Source organism: Hyperoodon ampullatus (assembly GCF_949752795.1).
Source record: "Hyperoodon ampullatus genome assembly, chromosome: 3".
NCBI classification, from domain to species: Eukaryota; Metazoa; Chordata; class Mammalia; order Artiodactyla; family Ziphiidae; genus Hyperoodon; species Hyperoodon ampullatus.
The window spans coordinates 37,085,869-37,108,627 of NC_136916.1; positions in this window are offsets into that span (position 1 = coordinate 37,085,869).

A 22,759-nucleotide genomic window follows, 5' to 3' on the forward strand; every position below is an offset into this window, starting at 1 on the left:
TCGTCACCACAACCGTTACATCTTTTACTGGCCATCTAATCGGTCAGTGTGTAAAAATATAGCAAGAGGCCTCAGTAGCCTTGTGTAGTGCTCAGAACCACTGATCTCAATCAACACTGAAGAAAGGACCCGGAGTGGGGGGCAGTTAGGGGCCACAGGCCTTCGGAAGTTGGCTCAGCATCCAGCAACGGTACCACAGCCCCACGATGCTTTCTCTGATCGTGCCTCAGCGGCGGCAGGATGTTCTAGGGCAGAGCGGAGGGCCAGGGCTCTCTCAGAAGCCTCAATTCTAACATGAAGAAGGCTTTTTACCACAAGTCCAAGAACAGACTTGAGTTAAGCAAACTGAATTCTAATTTGTTTCCCCCACCCCCCAGTTTGTAATCTCTTTTCTGCTGCTTCAGAACCCCTTTTCCTATGGACAAGAGGAAAAGGAAGACTATTTTATTCAGTCACTGAAAAAAAAAAAAAAAATCCCCTGGTAATAGATGAGCCTGAAGAGAACGGTGCTTCTTCTTGGAGGCTGGGGAAGAGAGAAAGGGGGCTGCAGTATCTCAGAGACACACGAAGTCCTCCAGACAAGTTCCGGACCATACAGTCCTCCCTCTCTACAGACCAGCTGGAGGGAGTGGCTGGAGGTCTGGATTGGGCCCACCCAGCAGCTGCGCAGCAGCAAAGGGAAGCTGTTTCTCTGTGGAATGGGGGTGGTTCATGTAACCCCACTAGACTGTTAAGCTCCTTGAGGGCAGGGACTGTGCCTTAGTCATCATCGAACCCCTAGCACCTAACAAGTGCCTGGCGCTGGGCAGGTGCTGCAGAACCGTGCGTCAAATGCACACGTGAATGAGTGAATGAATGCACAAATGAATGAATCTGCTTTGCTGTGAGGCAGTCTAATCTTTCACTGTTCCTATCCCTTACCAAATCTTCTCAGAGCTTCAGCTTTTCTAACACTTGTGCCTGTGGTTAAGTTAAGCACGCACTTTAATATGCTTTTAACACTAGGTGACCAAATCCACGGTTAGACTGCACGCCCTGTTCTCCTCCAGAGTATGCAGGTAGGTGGAAACTGTCTTCTGAGTGCATCCAGAATGGCTCAGCAAACTGAGGCCTCCCACCTGCCGGGACCTCAGGGGTCCTGGCCACCTCAAAAGATCTTCCCTCTCAGACCCAGGTTTTGCTCTCGATTGTGTTGGGAAGAGATTCATTCTCTGAGGTTGAAGAAATAGTCTATAGTAAAATGAAGGCCTAATTTATGAAACCATCATTAGTCATCAGTTTCTTAGCACAAAACAGTATTACTATATTTCCACCACCACCTGCCCCCTCTGACTTAGTCCAGGCCAGCCCTTGACCAGAAACCTCATGGGTGGGTTTGGAAGCCGTCTGGGGAGGAGGGTGGGCAACGGGGCCGAATGCGGGCATGGGTGGACAGCACAGAGAGGACAGACACACTGAAGGAGGGATGAAGATGTCGGAGCCTTTGCCCAGACAACCGGTGTCCTTCCAGGAGACACCAGGGGTGTTGCTGAAGGGTCCAGACTGCTCCCACCCAAAGAAGCAAGGCTGCACCTTGTGGGTCTGAATCTGACACGTGTGCCTGGTGGCCGGAGGGGTCTGTCACAGCGTCCTGGGCTGTTAACCTCTCCAGACCTTGTCCCATTTCCTTCTGTCTTCAGGGGGATCCCTTCCCTCCAGTCTTTCCAGTAACCTCGATCGTGCACTGCTCCATCTTCACTGTGGAGCCCAAGTCTTCCCGCCTCACGTTCACCCTGAACCCCCGCTACTGGATTAGGAAGTCAAACCAGAGTCCTCCCTGCCTGAGCTCTGGCTCAGGGAGAGGCAGTTGGCCTCCCCTTCGAAGCCATATTCCCAGTTAAACTTCCCGATCTCAGAGGGCAGTGACTTTTTGTTAAAGTAAAAGGGCCTTTCATCATACACAGCACCCCAGTGTGCCAAAAAAAGCCAGATCCTGGCTGCCTTTCCTGTGTCAGAGACCCCCAAATCTGATCTGGCCTTTCAGACAGGGAGGAGTGCTGATGTTGTAAGAGGTTTTTTTGAAAAATGGAGGTTCCAGGATAGTCTGCTCTTTACACAGTGCCTTACCCACGGGGATCACTAGTGTCAGGGTCCCAACTGTTTGCACAGCAGCCCAGTCTTACAGCTAGACACCCCGAGCCCTACAGGACGAAGTGTGCTCCCCCTGGGCATTCACCAGGGACTCGTGGAAACGGAGGCTCTTGGGAAAAGTGACTTGTGTGGGTTGGTATAATGACAGTGAGGTTTAGCACTGAATTCAATTTGTCCTGAGGTCCATCCATCCCATCTTTTCCTGTGAAAAGGTTTTGGGCATTATATAACCCACGTTGCTTACATGGTGTCAAGGACACCCATGGACAGGGGTCGCCCTGACCTTCTCACTGCTGCCTTTGCAACAAACCAGGCGTGGTCCTTGGCATCTGAAGTGGCTGCAGACTTCAGAGTAAACTATTTTTCAGTATTTAGTTTTTCACAAGAAATCGATGGTTGTACTACTCTCATTTACTAGCAGTTAAACAGCATAGCACTAAAAACCTATCTGTATTTTCTATTTTTCCCTTCTGTACGTTTGTGATTTTCAGGACATACAGTGTCAGGAGAAACTTTGATGATGTCAAGGTCAACATGAATTCTCCATTGTCCTGTTTCATTTCTCCTAAGTCTACTGTATATTACCCGAGCTGAAATCTATATTCCCGTCCATTTGCGTATTTGAAGACATTTCCAACTCCGCCTCTCATCGGCTCTTCTGATTCATGCACAGACGGTTCCAAGCGTGTGTCTTCCACTGCTTCGTGATGGAACCATCACAGCAACTAATCAGACTTCCCGCCAGTATCCTAGTTCCCAGGTCCCTTGTTAAACAATATTTAAAGATTGGAATTTGTATAAAGTAGCTTCCAAGTTTTATAATGCATCATTTTACATCTTTCGTAATTAAAAGCAGCACAATAAGGTTGTATGTGCATTTGGTGTTTTTCTTCAGCCTCGGGTGAGGTGAACTGGCGGAGAGCCCTTCTCGCTCAGCTCAGCCTGCAGTTAGAGATTTCTGGTCCGTGGCCTGCTTCTCACGTGTTCTTAATACTTGCTGTTGCGCCCAGTCCTGAGAGAAGTTCAGAAGGAAGTGGAGGCACGCTGTTCCTTTGAAGCCGCATGGACCCAGGACAGAGACATCATTGTAGGGGCTCAGGATTCTGCTCCCCCTGCTGGCGCCCCTTCCAGACCCCCCGCCTGCCCTCCCCTAAAACCCCTCCCCTTCTGAGGTTCAGGCCACTGACGCTACTCTGCCTCATGTACCGGGTCTTTAGCCCTTTCTCCCGTTTCACCAAAGACTTGGACTCTGTTTTCTACCCCCAGACCCCCTCCCCATGTCCCAGCAGGGCCCACAGCCCCGGACTATCCAACAGCAAACAGCCTCAGCTGCCTTCAGAGACCCACTTCCCCAGCCACACGCAGGGCTTGTCATAAAGGTGACTCTTCTGAAATCCTAGAAATCCCTTCTCCTACCCCAACTTCCTGAGCCACCATCTCTACTCTGGTCCACACACACCCTGTTATTTGACCCCACCGAGGATATACTGTTCCTTGTCCCTCCTCTCAGTCTGCCTGTCCTCTCCTGTCCCTTCCTTCCCCGGCCTGGCCCACTGGGTCAGAGGCCTTCATGACACTCTCATCAGCCCTCCTCTGCTCTGATCCTTAAAGTTTCTCTGCCAGGAGTCCTGCCAGAACCAACCACCACACACTGTCGTTAACCCCATCCCTCTCCTGCCATCCAGGGGCACTCCAGACCTCTCCTCTCCTCAAGGCCCTCATCAGGGCCCTGCTCTCCTCACGACCAGGAACTCCAAGCCTTCAGGGGGCAGCTCCCTCCGCGTCCCAGCTGCTTCCACCTGCACCCCACTCCATCCTTTTTCCTGGTAAACTTGCCCAAATCTATACCCATCCTTCCCACCTTCCCCTCTGCCTTACCTGGTTCTCATTTTTCATGTGTGATTGATCTGTGCTCCCTCCAAGGATTCCCTGCCCTCCGCCAGGCCTCCTTCTCATCCTCTCCAGTGGCTCTTTCCCCTCAGCCTGTAGATGGTCTCCTCCTCGCTAAAAACAAACAGTGAAACAACACTTTCCTCCAACCATGGCCCTGCCTCCCTCCCTCCCTTCCTGGAAGAGTTGCTCATGCTCAGCTCCCTTCTCAACTCCTCTGGCCTGTCCAGTCCCTCTCCTCCTTGGCCCTCCCCTGACATTTGAGCCCTGTGGCCGCTCCCTCTCCCCCCAGATCCTCTCTCCGGCTCCAGTAAACCCTTTTCCTCTTGTTCTCTCAGGGCATATCCATCTCCGATGTGTACCCTCCTCCCCTGCCATCTCTTCTCTCAGACCCACTGTCCCCAGGCCGTCACCTCCAAGCTGATGACCTCCCACATCCAGCCTCCTACCCCACCTGCCTGTCAGCGCAGGCCCACCTGCACTCCACCCTGTGCGGCCCGCTGCACCGTCCTTCACAGATCTGTGGACACCGGCAAGCGTTCATCATCACCTGGGACACCGGCCTTCCCCACGGGGCTCTCGACTCCACGAGGACAGGGGCCGTGTCTTCTACCTGAAATCTACAGCCGTGGTGCCTGGCATGTAGTAGGTGCTCAATACAGTAAGTCCCCTACATACGAACGAGTTCCGTTCTGAGAGCTCGTTCACAAGTCCAACAAAGTTAGCCTAGGTACACAACTAACACAATCAACTATATCGTACTGTACTGTAATAAGTTTATCATACTTTTCACACAAATAATACATAAAAAACAAAAAATAGAACATTTTTAAATTTTTTTATTTATTTTTGGCTGCCTTGGGTCTTTGTTGCTGCGTGCGGGCTTTCTCTAGTTGCGGCGAGCGGGGGCTACTCTTCATTGCGGTGCACAGGGTGCGCGGGCTTCTCACTACGGTGGCTTCTCTTGTGGAGCACGGGCTCTAGGTGCACGGGCTCAATAGTTTTAGCGCGCAGGCTCAGTAGTTGTGGCGCATGGGCTTAGTTGCTCCGCGGCCTGTGGGGTCTTCCCAGACCAGGACTCGAACCTGTGCCCCCTTGGCAGGCGGATTCTTAACCACGCGCCACGAGGGAAGCCCAAAGAAAACATTTTTAATCTTATAGTACAGAACCTTGAGAAGTACAGTAGTACAGTACAACAGCTGGCATCCAGGGGCCGGCATCGAGTGAACAGGCAAGAAGAGTTACTGACTGGAGGAGGGAGAGGAGGTGGGAGATGGTAGAGCTGAAGGATCGTCAGCGATAGGAGACGGAGGGCAAGCTGCAATTTCACTCACACCTGACACTGATGGCACAGGTTCCTTGCTGCAACCAGATGCACGTTCGCATCTTTGAAAGTTCACAACTTGCAGGTTTGTATGTAGGGGAATTACTGTAAATATGTTCAAACTGCTAACTACTGTCCGCTTTCTCGGATCACAGCCTCTAACTACCCTGATGCTCAAACTGGAGAGCGAGCCCTTCCGCATAGCTCTCCTTCTCCCCTCAGATCCAGCCTGAGTCCCTAAGGGCTGTCTCAGCCCCCATTCTCCCTCTCCTGAGCTTGGCAGTAGCTTCCCATCTGGCTCCCTCCTCCTCTCTGGCCCACTAGGCAGCCTCTGCCTCCCCTCAGAAATTAGCAGAGTGACAGGTTTTACTTTTACCTTTGTGTGCCCCAGGCTTCTTATCTTAAAGCGAAACAGTAAGTACCTCCAACCCCACCCTGGTTTCATAGCTTTGTAGAGCAATGAACTCATAATGAAAGCACTTAGAATTGTGCCAAGCACATCGTAAACTCTCAATAAATGTCAATTATTATAAATATCATTTGTTGCACGAATTTGCTGTCCTATCAAACAAAGGATGCACACATCTTTATAAGTGCTGAATTTGTATAATGCTTGCTTTGAAATACCAAACCTTTGTATGGGAGGAATGTTTTAAACTGGTCGTATTTAGGTCCTGTTTGCCTAATGAGCCTTTTACCATTTGCAAGTATGGAAATTTTACCCTAAGCCAGTTATATGGGCCTGTGTCCCCATGTGGACACTAGATGGAGCTGCAGCATAGAGTGGCTGTTGGGACCTGGAAACAGCCGGCAGTGCCACCTGACCCTCTCCTCTCCAATTTAACCTTTAGCCTGGGGTGGCGGCACCGTGGCTTAGAATCGAATCCTATGATGGCAGAGTGTATTAATGTCTCTCTAGTGACCACTCCACTGTGGACACTCACACCCTGCACATCACACATCCCTCACAGCAACCTGGACATGAGGTAGGCCAAGGATGGCTTCTCGGGTTTCCGGATGAGGAAGTAGGCCCAGAGCAGCACAGAGTCACCCGGCGACACGTGGAGCACAGACCCTGCACGCGGCCGGGTCCCCAAGGTTCAAACGTGCTGGTGGAGCTGGGGAAGCGGCGCCGCCGGGCCTCTGGTGCCCGGGCCACGCACCCACGCCTCCTAGGGGCTGGGCCGCCCCCGTCACCCACCCGGGAACCAGACAGTCCGGCAACGCACGCAGGAAGCACGAGCCAGAAGGGAGCGCCCGATTTTCTCTTTTCCAGAAATATATTTTCAGTTTTTAAATAAAAGGCTTTGCTTCTACAATAATAGTGCACGCACATTATAAGAAATTCAAGGGACTTCCCTGGTGGTCCAGTGGTTAAGACTCCCAATGCAGGGGTCCCGGGTTCGATCCCTGGTGGGGGAACTAGATCCCACATGCTGCAACTGAAAGAGCCCTGCAACTAAAAGAGACCACATGCAGCAACTAAGACCCAGCAGCAGCCAAATAAATAAATAAATAAAAAGAAAGAACTTCCAGTAACATTGAAGAGCACAAAAAAGAAAATTTTCAAGTGCTCTGGAAAGCCAGCACCCCCAGAAGCATCGATGGAGACATCTGTCTATGCACCTATTCAGAGAAAAGGACAGGTAGATTGATGGAAATTTTTACCAAAAAGTGTTCACACAGTACATGCTCTTTTTGGAAAAAGTGTTTAACAGAAAGGAAAAAAAATAAATAAGAAGCATAAATGTAACTAAAGAAATTGCCAAACTGCAAATAATTAAAAGGAAAGAAAAATATCCAGAGGCTGAATTCGTTCTTTAAATATGCTTCAACTGTAGATGGCATCTCTTGACAGCCTGTGGATTTAGAATGAGGAAATGAGCTCACCCACTTCCTATCTCTTCCCCCCTCCCAAATGTTGTGAGTTCTTATTTTTACATTGTCAAGGTTTGTAACTACCTGCATCCTGTCCTGTAACCATCCTTCCCACCATTGTTTGGCCCCTGTTCTGTGCGTGCGTGGGTCCCCTGCTCACTGCCAGTCCTTTTAGAATGGGTTTCCCAGCCCTCCATTCTTGAGTTCTTTACTTTGATTCACCTCATCTTTGACTTGACTTGTCCCCACAAAGTCTGTTCAGGGAGGGCTTTGGTGGTCACAGCCAAGAAGGGTGGCTGCTAGGAGCAAGGTTGGAGACCTCAATTCTGAAAAGGGGGTGGGTGGGCTATAAAATTGGCTGATTTATGCCCAGTGAAACTGGCATAAATCCCCAACGTAGGGACAAGCACTAATACTTTCCAGTATGACTCCTTGCTGAAAAGTCTTCAACTTGTATTTGGTGGCACATAGTTGAAGTCTTAGAATTTGGAAATAAAGAAAATGACTAGGGTGGGGAACCCAGAGGGTATTGTTTTCTTTTTTCTTTTTTTTTGGCCGCACCACGCAGCATGTGGGATCTTAGTTCCCCAACCAGGGATCCAACCCATGCCCCCTGCATTAGGAGCACAGAGTCTTAACCACTGGACCACCGGGGAAGTCCCTTGTTTTCAAAGAAAGGACATGCCAGATTTCTGGCTCAGGGGGCCTCTATGACCAGGCCACCACCACTACCCTAACAGGACCCACCTCCAACACACACACACACACACACACACACACACACACACACTTCATCCCTTTGACAGCAGTGCCTTATCCCATATTCACCTGGAAAAACCCAACTTCTCCTTCAAGAGCAAGGTCAAATGACACCTCCTCTGTGAAGCCTTTTGTATGTTCTGGATTATTGCTTGGCAAATATTTACTCCTCTGCCTTCCCACTTTGGCAGTGGTATACCTCCAGGCCCCTTTGCTCTTGGGCTCTGCTATGTGACTTGCGTCGGCCAATGAGATATTTGGAGACAAAACCTGGAGTACAGCCTTGGCATGAGCTGGTGGCAGAGCCCGCCCACTCATGTTTCTGCCATTGCCACAAGCACACCTTTCCCTGCGTGGCCCAGTGGTTCCAGGAGAATGAGAGGCAGGGTAGACCTCCATGTAATCCATGCCCAGGAGCCAGTCTAACCAGGCCCAGCTGAAATTGTCAGGGCTGCCCCAGTCAGTGTGCAGACACATGAGCCAGAAATAAATGCTTGTAACAGTAAGTTATTGAATTATGGGGTCATTTGTTATGCAGCATTGTTGTGACAGTAGTTGACCGATATACATTCTCTGTTCATTTCCTCTTTTGTGCTTGAGATGCACTTTGTGCCCACAGCTTTACTTATTAACTGTAGGGCAGATTTTGTAGCACAGTCTGCCCTCCCTCCAGCCTGTGAACAGTTTGAAAAAAGGACTGCATCTCATTCAATTCTGACTCCTCAGTGCCCAACTAGATGGCACCCAATATCATTCTTTCCATCAGCACTCTGTCCAGGATAGCCAAGTCCAAGTGGAACGCCCAGGCCTCTGCTTCCAGGACTCACCTGCAAGTATGGACAAGAAGGTTCCAAAGCCCTAATCTTCGGTACCCAACGCTGGAGAAAACACTCAGGGCATAGCTGCCCTTACCTGGGAGCACCAGGGACCACAGTGGCTGCTTTCCTAGCCCGGTAGTGTATGAAAACAGGGAGAAGACCCTGGTAAGTAGATGTAGGGGGGTGGGAGAAAACTAAGCTCTTTGTCCAAATAGAAACAAAGAGCCTTGGGGTATGGAAATCCTGGAAGCCTTCCTTACAAAGTGCCCGAGTATCCAGGGGCAGTGAAGGCCATGTCACTAATATAATACAGACCCACCCTGGGAGAAAGTACTGAGAGCCAGAGTTCTGGCACAATGAGAGCAGCTGTGGACTGGGTTTTCCAAACTCTGCCCATCAGCATCTTGCGATGCTAATCCTGGTTCCACCTACCCTACTTGCCTTAAAATTTGTCATCCAAACCAGAACACTTTGGTGAGTGAAAGGAGACGCTGTTAATAACTGTGCCAGGACAACCAGCATAAACAGGGACATATGGTCAGCCTGTGTATCAGACCAAGACCTAGACGCAGTACTGCTCAGGGGCCAAGGGTGTAGGCTCCAGAGTTAAGAGACCTGGGTTCAAATCTGCCTCTTTGTGAGTCTGAAGCCAGGGCAAGCGAGTGGCCTCTGTGTGATTCAGTTTCCCGATTTATAAAATAGAGATGATGGGGTTGTGCCTGCTCCTGGTAACCACTTCCTAAATGTTAGCTGTCGTTTTCACTGTTACTCTTTTCACTAAATGGGACCTTTATTGCTAGATCTCAGAAACACAACAAAAGGATTTCTTGAGAAGAACAAGCCCACATTCTGAAAGGAGCCCTGAATAGTTTTCGCCACGCACAGAGGGCTCCTGTGGAGCCTCCACCCTCCTCTCTAAGGAGCTGGTGTGACTGACACTGACCAGTCTGGCCAGGGCACCTGCAGCCAAACTTGGATCTTCTGGACGCACCAGCTTTCCTGATTCAGGAGCCTCAGGACTAACCTCAGATGATGCTTATTCTTCACCTGCTCAAAACCTGGCCTTGTAAGTACTGAATCTTCCTTAACTGCTTTCTGCAGGGCCTTGGTTTCCCCCCAAGAAGCCTGGCACACTGCCAGGGGCCCATTTACTGGTTGCAGGAGGAGCCAGGCAAACTGGAGGCTGCTGGGCCCTCCCCTCCCAGAAGCCAGACCAGCGCACACAGGGTCCCCTGGCATGTTTGCTTGATCCACTTGACCAATCAGATGTTCCCTCCCAGGACTTTGAAGCTTGAATGGGAGAGCCGGGTGGGGGTGGGGTGTCAGTGAAATTGAGCCACATTAATGGCAGTGCCTTGGAGAGAAGGTTCCCCAGGCCCCTGCGCGGCCATTATTCTGCCATCGGGAGGCCTGGTTGTTCAGCAGTTCTCCCAGGCTGTGTGCTGCCCCACTAACTTTCTCATAAGTCCCCTGGAGCGAAGAGTTGCTTCAGTTCACCAGCTTGTGAGGCTGAACTTCCCAAGAAGGAGCCTGGGAATCCCTGCAGCTCTGTGTCTTCCCCGGCCCGGGAGGCTGGTCTGCCATCTGGCTCCTGCTTCTGACTCTGCCTTCTCTTTCAGATCAGCCGGTAGCAGTGGGAGTTGGTGAAACGTGTCACTTCTGGCTCCAGGTTCTTTCGGAAGAAAGAACTCCCTGGGCATCCACGGTTACACCAGCACACACCTCCAGCCACTGCAAACAGCGCTGTTTAATCACTTCCCACCCGGGGGCCTGAGAACCAGCGCTCCCCATGGCAAGGCCTGGCAAATGCTAGTTCTGCAGAATGCTGATAAGGGGTGCACAGAGTAGTGCTCCTGCAGGCCTGGGGTACTGGCTGCTTAAGCACAGTGAAAAGCTGTCTTCACTGAAGGACTTCGCAAGGGGCCCTCACGTGCCAACCCACCTCCAAGAGGTTGACTAAGTCAGCATTGCTCAAATGTGTTCGACCCCTGAGTCCTTTTTGTCAGGACCATCTGGTGAGTCTGATGTTCTGTGGAACACACTGGGAAAGGCATGGAGACAGGTAGAGATGGATGAGAGCAGGAGAATCAGACTTTGAGAGGACCAAAGAAGGAGAAGGGAGAGGATGGAGCACAGAAAAGAGCACAAGAAAAGGATGAGAGGGCACCCAGAGTTTCCAACATGGAAGATCCAGTGGGCCCAGGCTCCGGGAAGCCTGAGAGATGCCTCTGACCAATTCAGGGATATTATTATTACATCTATTGATGGCCAATATTAATACAAATAAATGACTGCCCAAGAAGCCACACCTGAGACTTTAGTATTAACTGGAGAAGGGGCTGTGGCCTGTAAAGAGCGCCCCCTGGCATTCTTCCACCTCCTTGTGGTCAGGGTTACCGGGCACCCAGCCCAGGATGGGTTGATTGGCAGCCTCTGGTCTAGGAGCTGATTTTATTTATTTATTTATTTATTTATTTATTTATTTATTTACCAATACAAAAACGTCTCCGTGGTCATCTGGTTTGCGTGAATGAGAGTGTGGCTTGACAATGCAAGCTTGTTAAAATGTCTTGGGTAAAATAAACATTTTACCAAATGATTTTAGACCTGAAATCTTGGAGAAAATACAGTTTAAAACCAGAAGAAACAGAGTTCCCTGGTGGTGCAGTGGTTAAGAATCCGCCTGCCAATGCAGGGGACATGGGTTTGATCCCTGGTCCAGGAAGATCCCACATGCCATGGAGCAACTAAGCCCGTACAACACAAGTACTGAGGCTGCGGTCTAGAGCCCGCAAGCCACAACTACTGAAGCCCACGCTCCTAGAGCCCATGCTCCACAACAAGAGAAGCCAACGCAATGAGAAGGCTAAGCACTGCAACGAAGAGTAGCCCGCACTCACCGCAACTAGAGAAAGCCCGCGCACAGCAACAAAGACCCAACGCAGCCAAAAATTAATTAATTAATTAATTTTAAATCTATATATATATATTTTAAAAATCTATCATGGGCTAGAAACTACAAAGGTATATCCTCATTATCAAAAATTATGAGGAGTAAAGGATGCTGAAGAGTGAAAGGCAAATAGCTGGAATTGAGTTGAAGGTGAAAATCTACCCATAAATGTTCAGAAGAGGATTCTGTAAAGGGAGGGGCTGGCCTTTGGGGTGCACCAAGGGCAGGGCAGGCGGGCACAGGAAGCAGGAGAGGCCCAGGAGGCTGACAAGGTGACCGGGGGCATGTGGCTCCTCCCCCACCCCACTGCACCAAGCAGCTGGCAACGGATGCTGCTAGCAGACAGCAGAGATATAAGGACAAACCGGGGGCACTTATTTACCACACTGGGCCAGACTGTTTCCTTAAGAAACAGTGAGCGCTTTATCAAAAGATAAAGACTGACAGCCAACAGAAAAACCAAGGTGAAGATACCATCAGGCAGTTCACAGGAAAAGAAATACAAATAACTAATACCCATATGAAAAGATTCTGGATCTCACTGATAATTAAAGAAATGCTAATTAAAACAACAAGGTACAAATTGTTCACTCCTGGCAAGGATTTGAAAAGACTGCGGATGCTCAGGGCTGGTGAGGGTATGGGGAAGGGCTCATACACACGGCTGATGGGATGTAAACTGGTAAACCTTTCTGGAGGACAATTTGACATCAGCCATCAAACAGAATTATTAAGGCACTGGAAGAAAATATGATATTTTTTATATTCTTGGAGTGGGGAAAACTTTCCTAAGCAAGACAAAATCTAGAAGCCCTAAAGGGAAAAGTGGACAGATTTGACCTCATAGAAATGGAAAACTTCTGTAGGGCTAGAGACCATATCAAAGACAAAAGGCAAATGATAGACATTAGGTACAACATGCATAATAACCTGAAATATGCAGAGTCCCTTCATATCAAAGGATGAAGCTTTATTTTCCAAGATATAAATGGTCAAAGAACAAGAACAGGCAATTCGTAAGAGAAGAAATTCAAATGACCACTAGTTGAGAAATGACATTTATGCTCACTAGGGATCAGAGAAATGCAAATTTTTAAAGTGATAATATCTAACGTTGGAAAGAAGAAAGGCGTGCTCCTGTATAGCGTGGGCTTTTGTGCTGGTACAGTCTTTTGAAGGACAATGGGGAGAACCCATCAGCATATGTAAAATGTGCAGATAAACTTCTAGGAATCTATTCCTTAGAAATATTTGCTCAAGGGTTCGTGGAAATGTGAACAAGTATGTGCATCACAGAACTATTTGTATTAGAGAAAAACCAAAGATAATCTAAATAATCAGAGAGTGGGAAGAGTAAGGGGAGTTCACTTTTTATATTTTTGTATTGTTTGAACTTTTTCTATTTAGTGTTTTTTAAATTAATGCCATGTGTCTGATTTTCAAGAAATTATTTAGAGTGAACTGAAATTCCAGCACCTCCCATCCCTAAATCCCATTAAAATGTCCTTGAAATCAACCCCAACAGGAGCGCGAGTGCCTCAACTAAGGAGCCGGCGAGCCACAGCCAAGAAGCCCGCCTGCTGCAACTAAGACCCCGCGCAACCAAATAAACAAAAATTTTTTTTTTTTTAAAGAGGAGCATAGCTCAGAATCTGAGTCCATATAATCCAGCCCCTCCTAATGGAAGGAGATGAAGAAATGGATTCCCTTCACACAGCCACTCTCCCACCTGGCTGGGGAGGCTGACGTGCAGTGAGTATGCGGTCATAACTGCGTGGAGGAAGCTGGCCGGTGGCCGGTGCCCATATCTGGACGGAGCGCTCTACTCGGCCCAAGAGAGGGAACCAGGACAACAGCCCCATCCTCCAGCCTCAGGTCTGAAAGTGCTCGGAGTGGAATAAGGAAGAGAGCTCACCCATCTCACCCGAAGTCGTGGGGCATTTACAGTGAGGACACAGACTTGGGAACCCAGGAGAACAACCTGGATGCAGATCTTTGCTCTGTCCTCCCCCAAGTAGCACGAGTGGCCCAGCCCTCCCCAGGGTGCTGCCCTTCTCTCTGCCTCCACCGTTTGGTCTCCCCTCACTCACGACTCTACCTCCTCTCTGTGTCATTACTCCTACTCAGGGCTAATAGCCAAGATACCTAACAACTACTAAAGCATGGGCATCTGCCAAGCAGAACAGACACCAGCCGTAACAATGGGTACAGGTAGCAAATTATCCCAAAACTCAGTGGCCTAGAACAACAAATATTTATGATCACACACACGTATGGGTCAAGAATTTGAAGCTGCTTACCTGGGTGGTTCTGGCTCAGGGTCTCTTGTGAAGTTGTGGTCAAGATGTCGGTTGGAGTTGTAGTCTTTTGAAGGCTTGACCGGGCCTGGAGGATCTGCTTCCTAGGTGTCTCACTCACAAGGCTGTAGGCAGGAGGTCTCAGTGCATCACCAGTGGGCCTCTCCATTGGGCTGCTTGAGCATCCTCACAACATGGCAGCTGGCTTCCCCAGAGGGAATGACTCGGGGAGCAAGACAAAGTCACAATGTCTTTTTTTTTTTTTTTTTTTAGTATTTATTTATTTATTTGGCTGCACCAGTCTTAGTTGCGGCAGGAGGGATCTTCACTGCAGCGTGCAGGCTCCTTTAGTTGCAGCCTGTGGGATATTTAGTTGCGGCATGCAGGCTCTTAGTTGCGGCATGCAGGATCTAGTTCCCTGACCAGGGATCAAACCCAGGCCCTCTGCATTGGGAGTGCAGAGTCTTAACCTCTGGACCACCAGGGAAGTCCCAAAGTCACAATGTCTTTTATGACCTAGCCTTGAAAGTCACATGCTCATTTCTGCAGTACTCTAGGGTTACACTCATCAGCTATATTCTGTGTGGGAGGGACCACACGAGCGTGTAAATACCAGGAGGTGAGGATCAATGGGAGCATTTTGGAGACTGGCTACCACAGTACCATATCACCCCCTGTTTAAAGCCTCTGATGGCTTCCCACCACCCTTAGAATCAAACACAAATGCCTGGCCATGGCCTGCAAAGCCTGGCATGAACTAGCCCCTACCTACTGTCCAATCTCATCATGTCCTTCTTTTCTTTTGGCTGTGCCACTCAGCCTGTGCATCTCAGTTCCCCAACCAGGGATCAAACCTGTGCCCCCTGCAGTGGAAGCTCGGAGTCTTAATGACTGGACTGTCAGGGAAGTCCCTGATCAGGTTCTTTACCCACTAAACACACCAACCTTCTATCTATCCCTCAACTTCCCCAGTTCATCCTTTATATTTTCTGCTCCCTCTGCCTAGAATTCTCCTTACCCAGATCTTTGCGTGGCTGGTTCCTTCTCATCTTTCAGGTCTCAGCTCAAATGTCACCTCCTCAGACAGGCTTCCCTGGCCACCTTATCAAAAATAGCCCCTGCCCTAGCCTGTCACTCTCTTTCACATCACCTTGTGTTTTTGGTTGTTGTTCACTGTTACATGTTTGTAGATACTACGTGAGTGATGATACATAATTTGCATTTTATGGTTTGCCACGCAGTCAGTTCCAATGTCATGCTAGGTTTCCTTAGGAGATGCCCATCCATATCACTGTGTGTTAACTTCTTCCTAGCACTGACCTCTATTTGAAATTATCTTGTTTATTGCTGTTCTCCCTTCATGTACCAGCAAGAGTTCTTGTTTACAAGCAACAGACTCCTCTCTAGCTGGTCTAAGCTGGAAAGGAATTTGTTAAAGGATATTAGGTACCTCATAAAATCTCCAGGAAAACAGAGAACCAGGCAAGGAGGCCATCTGTGTGAATAACCCCCATTGCACTCACACCGTCGTTTGCCCTGGGAGTGCACTTGATGATGGACACCACCATTGGGGTGCCTGCTCCTGCTGCCTCTGAGAGCCGGGTGGATCTGCTGTCATCCTCTCTAGAGAAGATGCCTTGGCACCTGCTTCTCAGTGACACTTAGCCTCGTGCAAATGCATCACATTGGTGGTGTCTTAAGTCACATGCTCTGCCCCGTCTGCAAGTGAGGCCGGGAAACGATCTGGCTTCCGCCATGGGGAGGTGTGAGTTCATTGGGTGGGGAATTCTCAAAATATAGGAAACGTGTTCCTTGGTTTTGAAGCCAAAGTGAGTTGATGACGTTTATCCTCCACAATCTACCCCCTTAGCTACTTAACCTCGTCATCGACCCTTCTTCCATACTTAATCTTACAAACAACAACAGAACCCAATAGAAAGCTGAGAGCTGTTTCTCAAAAAGAAAATAGTTACTTGCAGAGAAAATTCATGGCTTCACTCCAAAACTCAGGGCTTTCTGCTGTTCTCTGACCACCTTGCTCATGTACCTATTTCTTGCTTGCCTAGAGCGGCCCTCTGGGTAAGTGTTATAAGAGCCGGGACCTTGTTCATCTCTATATCCTCACAACCTAGAACAGTGCCTGGCACATCACAGGTACCCATAAATGTTAAGTTAGTGAATTGTGTCCATGAAGTTCCCTCCCAGTGAAGAGGGCTGACCTGTGTGACCAGTAGGGAACTGCAGAAGTGGCAGTGTGTGACTTTCAAGCCTCAGCTGCCATGGCTAGCAGCCTCCTTCTTTGGTGGTTCCAGTTTCAGGTTTCAGAGAGGGAGAATCTGATTGGCTCATGTGGCCTATTTGTACCAAGCCATAGATTATCAGGGGGGGCCTATAAATTGGGGTCTCTGAGGAGAGGGGTCTGCCCACTTTGGCCATCAGAAGGGGCTATGGCATCCCAGACACTGCGGTTGAGACGTCTAGTACAAGGGGGTCACATCTTACCTGAGGATTGGATTCGAAAATCTCCATGTAAGACTTTATCCCATGTAGTCAGAGTCACTCATGAAAACCCTTTAAATTACCCATAAATTTCTCTGCTGCATAGTACCATCTATTGAAAATCCACTTCAGCCAGTTTTCCCTTCAGTTGGGAAGAGATAGCTGTTTCTTTGGTTGGGCAGATGAAGTAGTTGGTTTATCTTATGGGTCTTGTTGTTTGAAAAACACATCTTTAGATATTAGAGTCATAATGAGATGCTCACATATAAGGGGCACGTGGGATGCTAGACCACGGAGAGAACGACAGGTTCCCATCACATCTCAGATCTCTGCTCATTGCAGGGCACGCGCTCTCTGAGTAGAAGGGGGGGCCCTATTTAAATCGTCCTGTCTTCTCCCCTCCCCTCCTCTCCTTCCCGATTTCCTCTCTCTCCTCCCTTTTGAACGAATATATATTACAAGGTTTAATGATTTAAAAAAAAAAACACTTGCTCTCATTGGATCTACACATGAACTGCAAGGAAGTCTGAATATAAGAGGAAGAAAACTAATCTGATCTCAGTGAGAAAGCCCCAAGCACAGAAGTAAAAGAAGAAAGCAGTGAAATTGTATTGATAATCCTATTCTCTGAAAAGGATGTCTCACATGAAATGAAAGAAGATTTTAGAAAACAGCTATTACCAATTCTCAGGGTGATCAGACAAGGACAGTGCAGGGCAAGTGGGTGCCCGTCACATTAGCTTGTCACTGGAAGCTGTGACTAATAGGATTAGAGGAGATTGGATTATTAAACGAGATAGGCAAGAGAAACCTCTGTGGCAAATGGGGGAAATTAATGGAGAGATGGAAGCAAAGCTCGGGGAAAATGCCGGACATTTAGGATAAAGTGTGAAGATTTAATATGGGGGGAAAAGTTCCTGAAGTTTCTAAATAAATCAATGGAACGGAATCAGTAATCAAAACTTGTTTGTTTTCTCTCTTCCTATTTCCCTCTCCCTCCCTTCCACCCTCCCTTGCACACAAGGGCAGAGAGTTTTTTCTGTTTTCTTCACTGCTATCTTCCCAGAACTTAAAACAGTGCCTAGCACATAGTAAGCCCTTAATATTTGCTAAATTGTTTCAATGAAGTGAGATGGGTCATCTTGTACCAATTCAAATGAGAAGCCAACCCGACTCTAAGATATATTCTGGTGAAATTCCTAAACTTGATGGAAAAATAAAGGCTTCTCCCAACTTTCAAGCAGAGGAAACAAAGTCAGATGACTTTCAAAAATGTTGATAACCAGTACAGCTTTGAACTTCACGTGGCAACAGTCATTGCCTGAGACAATAGAGTGAAAACTACAGGATCCTTAGGGGACGAGGGCCCCCCAGGACTCCCGAAGCCAGGAAGAAAATTAAAGGAAATCTCGGACCCAGAAACTCAGGAAAATGGACTCACCAGCCTTCGGTGAAATGCAGAGACTAAAGTACACCTGAAAAGGGAGAGCCCTTCGTCCTGCTTCTGATGCTTATGGAGCACCTTCTGTGGGCCACTGGACCTTGGGTTCTCTTGGGAGGAGGCAGTCAGTCAATGAAAAGTGAAGGAACGACTGAATCAAAACTGGGAGAGCAGCGCTGGCCTTGCTGCCTTAACTTGTCAGGGCTGGTGGGGCTGGCGGGGCAGGAGGGGGGCAGCCTCAACCCTCCCCCTGGGACAGCTGGAGAGGTTGCAGCCCAGCCCACCACTGGCAACTGCAGCTCTGTGACACTTCAGGTCACCTGGGTGGTGACCAGAGGGGCAGTCTTCCCAGACCCTGCGACCCCTCTGCACAGCTGGGATGGGCTTGGGCTGGGCACCCTCCCTTCCCCCCTGCCCCTGCAGAATTGAGGCAGGGACACAGGAAGAAATGGAGCAAGGGAGATGGCAGCGGCCCCATCGGAGCCCAGCCTAGCATGTTCGCTGTGATGAGAAAAGGGCAGCCCAGGTCCCTCTCTCAGATCCCTGTGGCTCCCACCCTCGTGAGCTCCACCCTGGAGCCGGCTTTATTCCTCTGCCGTGAGCCAGACGGGAAGTGAGCCTGTTCGCTCCCACTTCCTCCTGAGCCTCCGCTGTCCCAGGGCAGGCATAACCCAGGACCCGCCCTGACTCCATCCAGGCAGCGTCACAGCCAGCCCCATGGCAGGAAAGGGGCCACTGGGGCCCAACTGGAAGTGGGGGAGACTCCTGAAGCCCAGGACCTCGGCCCCCTGTGCTCTCCTCCTCCCATGCCTGGGCCTTGGTTATACCCACGGGCACTTGTTTGTGTGTCCCTTGTCCATTCCAGGATTTATTGTCCATTCTAGGATTTATTGAGTACCTACTACACACTACAAGCTGGTGGACAGAACAGTCTCAAAACCCACTGTTGCGGGGTTTTTACTCCACAGGGATGACAAAGGCAGAGCCCTACATGGATCAACCGTTCCTGGCTCTCTGAAGCTGCAGAACAATCTTGGACACCTCACCCAACCAGTGCACAGTAAGAAAGTAGGCAAGAGTTTTCTACCTTGGGGACGAAAATAAAAACCCAGTCACTTAAGTGTCACACCTACAGCAGCATTGACTTAATGACTGCAGTTAGAGAAAAAATACCGTTGTCTGAACAGAGGCATATATAGCAAGTTTTGTTATACTGACTGTCATGCTTAATTCCCTTCCCTTTGGAGAAAGAAAAAAAAAAAAACACTGAATGCCCCCTCCCCAAAAAGGGTAAAAATAAATTATCAGAACAGACACAAAACTGAAGCCGAGCTCCCTTCAGTCCCAAGCACTGTCTGGTGACTGAATCACCCAGATTTCGGATTATTCTGAAAAGGACAGGAAAGCGGTACTTTACCTCCTGGGCCGAGGAGCAGCCATGCTAGGGGTGGAGGGACATGTGGGGAGCCACGGTGCCATCGCCCCGTCCCTTTGTCTTTCAGTCTATGACTCTGTCTCTCCTTTTTTCCTACTGTGTTCTGTGTCTTTGTCCTTCACTCTGCTGCTTGGTCAATGTCTCCTGGCCTCTGTTGGTCTCTGCCCAATGACCTGTCTCTCTCAGAACACGAGATCTCTCATCTCTGCTTCCCAGTACATCTGCTTTTTCCCTTCTCTCTTTCTCTCTCACTCTCTTTCTCTCTCTCTCCCTGCAGACTGGCTTTCTCATCTCTGCTGAAACACAGCTGGTCTTTTCATGAGCCTAAACTTTGGTGAACGTACTAACTGACCCGTCTCTAGGTGACCCAATTCCTAATCCCCAGGCCAGGGAGGGCAATTGGCTCAGCTGCCTCTGGAGTGCTTCCTCTGGGTTGGCCACCTCTCTGTTCTGTGGCTCTGTGAGTGTGTGTGTGTGTGTGTGTGTGTGTGTGTGTGTAGGGCAGGGCCCATTCTTGGGAATAGCCACGGGTGTGAAAGTTCTCAGATAAAGAGGCAAACCCTGGGGACACACCTCAAAAAATTCTGTGTTACAAACCACACAGAAAGAGGTGTTCCTGGAAATCCTCGGGGCAGACCCCACGTGTAATGTTCTCTTTTGCAGATGTTATAAATATATAAATTCCTAATGCTTAAAAAGGACATGTTTCACATGTGACTGTGAAATAAGATAGTGAAAAATACATCCCTGTTCTACGTGATTCAGGCTGAAAGGTTTTCTAAATGCAGTAGGTTGCATTAGCATCTTCATGCAGCCTCTTCCTAATTTGAAGATACTATAATTATATACCATGCATTGACATTGCTGGAAATCTATCTAAAAACTTGGCCCAGGAAGGACTTAACCAAAATATGTAGTTTCCTTGATTTAAACTGGCCGAGATTGTGTCTGCAAAATTCTACACATTGTCAGAGACAGCTTGGGGAACAGGGCTTTTCCCTACCTGCTTTATCAAGACCTCCTCACATGTCTGTGAAGGACAAGAAAGGCACATCTTCAGCCAGGAGAAGCGGGGGGTGGGGTGGGGGGTGCTCTAGCTTCGGGGCGGGAGTAGCTCTAGCTTCTTCTAGATTCTGGGTGCTGAATAAACTACAGAAAGGAGATGCCTGCATTAGCTTCTCTGTAGAAACTAAATACAGCAAAATTCTCTCATCTTGAATCACAGAGAGATTAATTGTTGTTTAAGTGGCTGTTTCTCATCCAAGTCATTTGGCGATTCTCTCGTTTCCTGGGAATTTTTTGAAACCATGGTTTGTCTAGTGTCGAATTATGCTGTGAGAGTGCCAGGGATGGGCTGGAGCCGAGTTCTGCTGTCCTAGCCCAAGCAGAGAGGCTCTGGTTTGACCTGTTTTACTTATCTTCCTAATTTAATTTTTATTTGGTCAGTTGTACAATAAATATTGGTTAAATAGCAATAGTCTCGTAATCCAGCCCTGCAACGTTCAAACTCTTAAGCCAGTTCTTTTGGTATTTACCTCCCTAATTCTCAATCATATGCTTATATGATAACTGACTGATTTTTTTCACTTTGCACCATCATCTGCTGATTTCCAACCTCCTATTCTAGAAGATGAAGCTGTCTTATTACACACCTCTCCGCCTGCACGCTCCTGCACCCACACATCCTACACTTTCCTTTTCCTTCCTTATCTTCCCAAGACAGTTCATCGCAATTTTAACTAATTCAATAGTGTTTATATTATTATGACTGCAGAAGAGGCTATTTTTTTAACATCTTTATTAGAGTATAATTGCTTTACAATGGTGTGTTAGTTTCTGCTTCATAACAAAGTGAATCAGTTATACATATACATATGTCCCCATATTTCTTCCCTCTTGCATCTCCCTCCCTCCCACACTCCCTATCCCACCCCTCTAGGTGGTCACAAAGCACCAAGCTGATCTCTCTGTGCTATGAGGCTGCTTCCCACTAGCTATCCAATTTACATTTGGTAGTGTATATATGTCCATGCCACTCTCTCACTTTGTCTCAGCTTACCCTTCCCCCTCCCCGTATCCTCAAGTCCATTCTCTAGTAGGTCTGCATCTTTATTCCGTCTTGCCCCTAGGTTCTTCTGACCTTTTTTTTTTTTTTAGATTCCATATATATGTGTTAGCATACGGTATTTGTTTTTCTCTTTCTGACTTACTTCACTCTGTATGACAGTCTCTAGGTCCATCCACCTCACTACAAATAACTCAGTTTTGTTCCTTTTTATGGCTGAGTAATATTCCATTGTATATATGTGCCACATCTTCTTTATCCATTCATCTGTTGATGGACACTTAACTTGCTTCCATGTCCTGGCTATTGTAAATAGAGCTGCAATGAACATTTTGGTACATGACTCTTTTTGAATTACGGTTTTCTCAGGGTATATGCCCAGTAGTGGGATGGCTGGGTCATATGGTGGTTCTATTTTTAGTTTTTTAAGGAACCTCCATACTGTTCTCCATAGTGGCTGTATAGAAGAGGCTATTAATGCCCTGCCCACCATAGGAAGGGCACCTAACTCCAAGTTAGGGATCAGGGAAAGATTTCTGGGAGAAGTAACAGATAAAAGCGAGACTTGAAGATGAAGCCTAAGATGGCGAGGGGACAGGGGAGCCTGGATAGGAAATGCACAGGCCCAGAGACGGAGGGAGAGTGTAGTCCACTGGGGAAGCCGACAGAGCTCAGTGGACTGCAGCGTGGGGTGAGGGGTAGGGAGCAGTGGAAGATGAGCTGCGATGTCAGCAGACCGTGGGAGCCACTGGGGAATTTGATGCAGAGTAGTGTCGGGATCAGATTTGCGCTTTAGGAAGATGCCTCTGGCTGCCCTGTGAGGACAGATGGAAGGGGTGTGCCCAGAAGCAGTTTATCTGGGCAAGAGCTGGCACTGGCCCGGAGGAAGCAGTCTGGAAAAACACAGACACCTGTTTGGATGTGGACGCCGATCATGAGAGCAGAGAAAAGGAGAAGCTGGCTTAGAAGGGAGGGTGATGCGTTCTCTCTCGTTTGGGCATTCTGAGTTCAAGGTGCCTACGGGCTGCGTGAGTCTGGAGCTAGGAGAAAAAAGCAGCGCTGTAACAGGTGGATAAATACTTTTTAATTAACAGCTGGCTCCAGCATTTCTGTTACAAATCGTGCTGAGGGCTTCTTTTGTTTGTTTTTTTGTGGTATGCGGGCCTCTCACTGTTGTGGCCTCTCCCGTTGCGGAGCACAGGCTCCGGACGCGCAGGCTCAGCGGCCATGGCTCACGGGCCCAGCCGCTCCGCGGCATGTGGGATCTTCC